Below are 6863 nucleotides of genomic sequence, written 5' to 3'. Positions count from 1 at the left end.
TCAGCTATAATATTTCAAAATTACAGTTCGGATTTGTTGGAAAACTTCACAGGCATTATTAAGTTAGGACTGTACAATTGTATTTTAATATCTTGGTATATTTACCTTCATTTTAATATGGATGTAACCATAAATGTTGTACTTTTGTCGTACATTTTAACTGAGGACGCACGACGACTATTATACCTTGTGATACATGCAAGACATCTGTAAACGAAGATGTAATTAGTCAAATTGGCAATTAACAGAAAACCACAATTGTATAATATTATTTCTCTATGTCGATGATCAGTTGAAGGATTTGAAGAAACTATATATTATTCCTCGATATCGATGATCAGTTGAAGGATTTGAAGAAACAGCAGCGATAGCAGGTGATTTTGGTTTTGAACCCATCTTTACACCTCAATAATCCATTTGTCCTCGAAAAAAGAAAAGACAGGCATGTTTTGAGTCTCATAATGATCATCTTCTCGATCCAAAGAAACATATAAATTTGATTCCTTCCGTAGTATTTTGGATTTTCTTACGAAGATCTCACGAAGTATTGCCAGGATCTATATTTAGCATTCGGTAGCGATAACACTGCTGATATTGATTGAGTAGAAATCTATGATGTATTGACAACTTTATCTGAAGCGAGAAGTCCTAGAACGCTGTCTATGAAGTGTTAGGATTCATACCAAGATATACTTTTTGTTTTCAACCCAAAATGCTGCTATTGCATTACACATTATATGAACATTACCAGTTTTGGTAGCTTCTCTGCATGATTTTTCAAAACTGAAACTAATTACAAAATTATTTAAGATCAACCATGACAAAAAAATTATAAATCAGGACTAATATTAATATCAACTGATGTTACTACAGAAAAAAAGATTTAACTGAAATATTAATAAGACTATGCAAGCCTAAAAAGTAGAACAATTCAATTTATATAACTTTTTTTTTTTAGAAATGGGCTCACACACCGGAAGACACTAACGTTTCTCTTCGTTAGAGTATGTGAATAACAGTTTAACCCAAAATATTTGGAGTCCAGAGGGAGGACTTGCTCGCTGAATGATCTCTCAAGAAATCCCTGGTGAGATTCAACAGGTGTTTTCTTCAACAGCCACTAAAAGTCTGATGACCTTCTCTGGATTTCCTGAATATGACGTAAAATTAGTTCAAATCATTTGGTAGTTAACACAACGAAATGCTTTGGAGGTACATTTAAAACAGCAGAGCAAGACTGTAGCACTTCGTGTGTGACTGAATTTAATTGTGTAAACCTGGCTCTCTATGAACACGAGCAAAGAGTTCTTACTCAACAGAAGATTGCGATGTGAGCACAATAATATAAGACCTCTGGAGACGCCAGAGATTGAACTCAGGACTTCATACATGAAAAGCATGCACGCTACCACTGAGCTACATCCCCTATGGCACAGATGGTGGAACTGACTTAAAGATGTGCATATGTTTACTGACCACAATCCACCCTTCATGAATAATTGAAATGAATAATTTATTTTTATATCCAGTCACATGGGCGACGGTGGTTGATTCTTCAATGGGGGAGTGCGTTTTTCTACCTCCTTACTCGACTGTCTTTCAATTATGTTTTCTTTGAAACCTTTTTGCATCTTTTAAGTGCTTGCAATTAAATTACGCATAGAAAAACAGCAGTACAGTTGATGTTCATGGACTGATGCACACAACTCCAGTGATAAAGCCCTTTTGTAAATATTGTAGAAGAATGTTAAAGGGCGAAACAACGCTCCAACCACGTGAATGGTAACAAGAAGGATCGTGTTCTTATTTAATATGTGCTTTTGAATTGCCTTGTCAATACACACAGGCTTTAGAGATGGACAAATAATTGAGTGAATCAAATTAGTTTTTGTTGGTCGTCTGTGTCTTCATAACTTTGTAGGTGAGAGAGAGGATTGCGAAAATGTGCAGGTGCTTCTCAGAAGTGCGTTGGTGGTATAGGTTCCTTCAAATAACTGAGCCAGTGCATCCCAAATCTTTTCAAGATGATCTGTGATCTGGTAACACATCTCCTGAAACTAACATTCGAGGTAGGAAGTGTGCTCTTAAACACCAAAACACTCAAAAAGGAAGAAGCAGATCTCTGTACACAAGACGGTAGTGCGATATTAGAATTTCAGAGTTCTTGACGGATTCAGGCTCCTTCTCAGAGGTCCTTGCTCGCCAAATAACTTTGCATCTGAGGAAGAGCACCACGGAAAAAACCCAACTCAACAAGAGAACGCGTTGGTTGCTCTTGCTCTTAATGCAAGGAGCTGTTTTTTTTTCCTCGCAATAATAATTATTAACCAGAAACAGCAGCACAGGTAGATCGCATTTGTGATTATGTCATTTCTCTGCTTCAGCAAGGTCAATAAAAGACTCTGAAAGTAGTAAAGCAAAACTGAACTCAAAATCATATTAGGAATTCTGAGCGATATCTCCATACAGGTAATCCAATAAGAACGTTGAAATATTTGAATATCATCTCTCTGTAGATTGCGCTGCTTTTTACCCAGAGTAAAACTATTGGATTGAAGGAATGCTAACCGCTGGGTTAAAATGTATAGTTGTTATTTGGAGAAATCTGTAAACTCGTGATCGACAGTGCTGATTATTTTCCGGAGACGGAGCACTGATGACCTATCCGAGCTAATTGATAAAGCTCACCCAGTGGATACTCTAGCAGAACGTCAAAGAACATTCACCTCTGTATCCAAAGAAACCACAGGAACAACATCAGGAAGCACAATCAATTCCCCTTTTAAATCTTTCCTGTAAGGTATGCTATGTGAATTCATGAAGTTAATCCTCTGATCTCTTTTGATCACGAACAAAGTACTTCTGATGGAGCGCTATGTTCAAAGATTTAATAAGCTTTACCCCTGCCAACGATTCGGCGTGAAGAATTAAAAGTTTCACAGACAAAAGCAGCTCACCACCACAGCCAATATTGAATGTACTGTACTTGCCGGTACACTATCATGTGCACTGCCTCAAAAGTGATCTTGGCAGATGTTGTTCCCTACATAAAGCTGAACGTGCCAAAGAGAATTTCTGTTGAGAAAACAAAATATTTTTTCTGCCTTGATGTTAAGCCTGTCTTTTAGAAAGTCTATCTCTTAACACCTCCTGCAGCCTAACAAAAAGCACTTTTACTGATCGTATTGCAGGTCTTAAAACATTAACATTTGGCAGCGGTGGGATTCGAACCCACGCCCCCAGAGAGACTGAGGCCTAAAATCCAGTGCCTTAGACTGCTCGGCCACGCTACCTTCCTCCATGTCCATCTTCCTCACATTGCTGGCTTGGACTGGGGGGCTTCAGCTCTTGTCGTCGGATCTAATGATATCATGACATGTGGAAGTGACTGCACCTTCATCTTCCGAGATGCTTTCAATAGCACAAACGCTACTTTCACCGGCACAAACATAGCAATAACGAAGGAGGTGGGTTTCATCCTTTGTGCTGTTTGTAGGGGCGCAACTCTACGTCAATCTACTGACTTGAAGAGCAAAAATCAAAATCCTCTCCTACTACAATTTTTTTTTAATAGTTTCTTCAAATCCTTCATTTGAACGTCGATTTTGAAGGATATTGATGATAATACCACATAAATTGTGGTTTTCTTGTGATCGCCAATTTTATTCAAATATCAGCCTTTTTTACGGTTCCTTGCGTGTTTCACAAGGTATAATAGCCCCCCTCGCATCCTCAGCTAACATATTTTAAAATTACAATAGCTTATACAGCATGCATGTTTACATTTATATTAAAATTAAAGTAAATATACAAGAATACATACAGTACTAACCCAATAATTCTTGTCAGGTTCTCCAACAAATCTGCGTTGTTATTTTAACATGTTTCAGCTGAGGGTGCAAAAGGAGTATAAATGAATTTTCCCGCCAGCCATTCAAAGACCAAATTCCATGAGTGAACATTATTTTCTCAGAAGTTGCCGGCATTGGACTTTGCCGGTGGTATTGAATTATGTCCAAACTGTTGTAGTAGTTCCTTCTTGAAATTCGACACGTGCAAAGCACTCGTAATATCATAGGTGTTAAAGTTCGCTGAGTCTATTCGAGTCATGGTGTGTATCACTGCCTATCATTGGGAGACAGGTAGCTTTTTTACACTCAGATTCCAATCTTCAATGCTTTGTGTGAGAGCTTACATAACTTTCATTTTCTCACATTTTCTGACGACTGTTCCAAAGGGGCACCCTGTCAATTCCGAATACTTTTCAAAAATCTGCCTGCATGTTTGATTATTGTCATTTCAATTCGAAAAAGTTCAATAATGATCACGAACAAAAAAGGGATAAAGATGCGAGTCGATCTTGAATCACAGCTGGGTGACACGGGCTTCTGTTCTGATATGGTTGTACGAGAAACAGGAGGAATCGCCAATCTCCTATAGAACATGAGTTGAATCATGAGTGAGACATTTCGTATACTCGTGCATATGTCAACGCCTGACCTACATCGTAAAACTAACATTAAGTTGTCAGAGACATTCATTTATATACAAACAAGAGACAGACCAAGTAATAATTCTACATTAGTTCAGGTGGGTAAACCTGAACTAACTAACTAATAAACCTATTAATAATTCTACATTAACGTGTCCTACACTGATCAGACTAATTGACATGGTCTGATTCAGAGCCTGTGCAGTTCGTGCTAATTACAACAAGGACAGTTCTGAACCCTCATCACCGAACTGAGCACAAGTTCAGCTGTTCTCCAGTTTTGTTACGCATGGTTTTTCATTGCAATTGAGTTCAGAGCTGGAGCTGATCTCCAGACAGTACAGTGTTTTGGGTAAGTTGTCGACGCAGGAGGCTGCAGACAACTTACCCAAAGTGTTTTCTATAGCTTTCAGGTGCAGTTCATTTATATAAAAGAATGTAAGTGGTATAAACTCAACAAGCCAGATGGCAGTCGAACCTATAATTTTCTGACACGAGGCCTAACGCGTTATTCATTACGCCACTGACCCTGCTATTATAGTGTTAAAAAAACGTGTTTTCTACGTCTGTTTAAAAATCACTAAAAAAGACAAAGGGCTTGTGTGTTGCGCTAAAGTTCCGCTTCATTTCAGTGCAAATAAAAACCGTTTTGTTCCGTGAAATCATACATTTGTCACATCCTTCATACTATACTTCTCTCTTGTATTAGTAAAGCATTTTGATTTAAACTGAACAATATATTGTAACGCAACAGGGGCTCAGGCGGGCACCCTCGCCGCATTAGGTCGGCCCCCCACCGTCGGGGGCTCGAACCCGGGACTCCCATGTCTCTCTGCAGCGACCCAGCCCGGTGAGCTAAAGAGAGATCTCCCCACAACCCACGGGCTGTGGTCCTGCTATCACAGGGAAGGGCAGTGACGTCACCTGCTCTGGTACACCGGCTCTTACACAGTGCCTGTCGGCCGTAAGCGTTACACTATGAAAGGTTTCATCTATACACTTACACATAATAAGTATACGAATAAATACTCGGAAGAAGCCGCAGCTCAGGTATTAGAGAGATTTAAAATCGGATCGGAGGATTTAGAGTCCAGACTGCAAACCAACAGCTGACACAGGTCTTTTATAGAACCGTTTTGATTTCCTCTACTTTGTCCCCGTGACGTCATTGTCCTGCTCGCAGCCGAGCCCGACACACGTCTGGTTTCTGTGGCTGGGCGCATACCCTGCGGTCCATGCGGGTCCTGATACCCCAGTACAATGACGGGGACGCTAAACTGTAAACAGGTGCCGTCCTTCGGCTGAGACGTAAAGCCAAGGTCCTGACTCTCTGTGATCATTCAGGAGAATGGTGGTGGTGGCGGGGAGTCCCCATTACCTGTAAAGTGCATTGAGTGGAGTATCCAGAACAGCGCTATATAAGTGTAAGCAATAATGATTATTATTATTATGTAAAATGCAATAAAAAATAAAACAAAATATCAAACTTTGATTCAAAATAGATTAATATAAAACTGATAAAGCTAATGCTTTTTTCAGGGCTATATCTACTTTTTTTTTAAAAAAGCGAAGTCTGTCGCGACTGAAAGTTAGAGAAGGTATACCAGCGGGTGCCTTCATATCGTGAGCGTCAGTCTCGCCCGTAGCTGCGAGAAGGTTAAAAGCACACAAGTGATCTGTCTTTCGTCAAAGTAACTGCCGGAGCAGTAAGATGCAGAGCACAATCCAGCAGCTGTAGACGATGTTCGGGGAAGAGCTAATTCTGTTTTCAGCACAGGGAGTGAGAATGAGCTCAGTCCGGCTCCCAGCAGAATCCATCCTGGTTTGGTTACAGTGAGTCTGAGGCTCTTTGGATCGCAACGTAAAAAAAAAACAATTGCTCACATCGTGTGACTTCCTCGACAGGAAGGAAAGATATCACTTAAAAAAATCAGAACTGAAGATTTGGATCCGGGGCCTCATTCTTATAAAATTATTAAAATGATAATTATCAAAATATCAGATTGTGTTTCTGCAAAATTTCGTGCACAGTACGCCATTTTTATCTAAAACAGTCACAACGAGGGCTTTACACGCAGTCTGGGGTATTTTCCCCTTTTATATTTTTGCCACTTTATATCGAACCTGTTATACTCCCAGAAGTGCACAGTAGCTTGTACTTAATAAAAATGTACAATTCACCGCTGGTATAAACAGATGTGTGCCGTGTTTGCCTTTGTAAGCATTTGTTTAAAAAATAAGTTCACAATACGATAAAAACACAGAAAGCACAAACTTTATAATACAACGATACAAAATCAATACCAAATCATTATGCCAATTAAGTAACTATCCTTTGAAAACAGAGAACACCTTTATATCTACAAAAAAC

The sequence above is a fragment of the Lepisosteus oculatus genome, chromosome 14 (assembly GCF_040954835.1).
Source record: "Lepisosteus oculatus isolate fLepOcu1 chromosome 14, fLepOcu1.hap2, whole genome shotgun sequence".
NCBI lineage: Eukaryota > Metazoa > Chordata > Actinopteri > Semionotiformes > Lepisosteidae > Lepisosteus > Lepisosteus oculatus.
Note: the sequence above shows the minus strand (reverse complement) of the source record.